Consider the following 1,494-nt stretch of genomic DNA (forward strand, 5'->3'; position numbering starts at 1 on the left):
ACGATTGCTATGCGGTGAGGCTCCTTGGCCGCCTCGGAACTATCTGTGTATCGGACGCATCGCGGGATAAGGGGTTGTCACTGGTAGTCGCCCCAAGCGCGTCCGATGCTTGGACTATTCCGAGGCGGCCCTGCAGCCTCTTCCGTCTAGCCGTTGGGGCCATCTCGCTGCATCCCCCACCTCCTCGGCCGCCTCGGAACTATCTGTGTATCCGACGCATCGCGGGATAAGGGGTTGGCAGTGGTAGTCGCCCCAAGCGCGTCCGATGCTTGGACTATTCCGAGGCAGCCCTGCAGCCTCTTCCGTCTAGCCTTTGGGGCCATCTCGCCGCATCCCTCGCCTCGCACCCCGATTGCTATGCGGTGAGGCTCCTCGGCCGCCTGGGAACTATCTTCGTATCGGACGCATCGCGGGATAAGGGGTTGTCACTGGTAGTCGCCCCAAGCGCGTCCGATGCTTGGACTATTCCGAGGCGGCCCTGTGGCCTCTTCCGTCTAGCCGTTGGGGCCATCTCGCCGCATCCCCCACCTCGCACCCCGATTGCTATGCGGTGAGGCTCTTCGGCCGCCTTGGAACTATCTTCGTATCGGACGCATTGCGGGATAAGGGGTTGTCACTGGTAGTGGCCCCAAGCGCGTCCGATGCTTGGACTATTCCGAGGCGGCCCTGCAGCCTCTTCCGTCTAGCCGTTGGGGCCATCTCGCCGCATCCCCCACCTCGCACCCCGATTGCTATGCGGTGAGGCTCCTCGGCCGCCTTGGAACTATCTTCGTATCGGACGCATCGCGGGATAAGGGGTTGTCACTGGTAGTCGCCCCAAGCGCGTCCGATGCTTGGACTATTCCGACGCGGCCCTGTGGCCTCTTCCGTCTAGCCGTTGGGGCCATCTCGCCGCATCCCCCACCTCGCACCCCGATTGCTATGCGGTGAGGCTCCTCGGCCGCCTTGGAACCATCTTCGTATCGGACGCATCGCGGGATAGGGGGCTGTCACTGGTAGTCGCCCCAAGCGTGTCCGATGCTTGGACCATTCCTAGGCGGCCCTGAAGCCTCTTCCGTCTAGCCGTTGGGGCCTTCCCGCCCCATCCCTCGCCTCGCACCCCCGATTGCTATGCGGTGAGGCTCCTCGGCCGCCTTGGAACCATCTGTGTATCGGACGCATCGCGGGATAAGGGGTTGGCACTGGCAGTCGCCCCAAGCGCGTCCGATGCTTGGACCATTCCGAGGTGGCCCTGAAGCCTCTTCCGTCTAGCCGTTGGGGCCTTCCCGCCCCATCCCTCGCCTCGCACCCCGATTGATATGCGGTGAGGCTCCTCGGCCGCCTTGGAACTATCTGTGTATCGGACGCATCGCGGGATAAGGGGTTGGCACTGGTAGTCGTCCCAATCGCATCCGATGCTTGGACCATTCCGAGGCGGCCCTGCAGCCTCTTCCGTTTAGCCGTCGGGGCCTTCCCGCCGCATCCCTCGCCTCGCATCCCGATTCCTATGCGGTG

This window comes from Cryptomeria japonica, unplaced genomic scaffold (genome assembly GCF_030272615.1).
Source record: "Cryptomeria japonica unplaced genomic scaffold, Sugi_1.0 HiC_scaffold_167, whole genome shotgun sequence".
Lineage (NCBI taxonomy): Eukaryota > Viridiplantae > Streptophyta > Pinopsida > Cupressales > Cupressaceae > Cryptomeria > Cryptomeria japonica.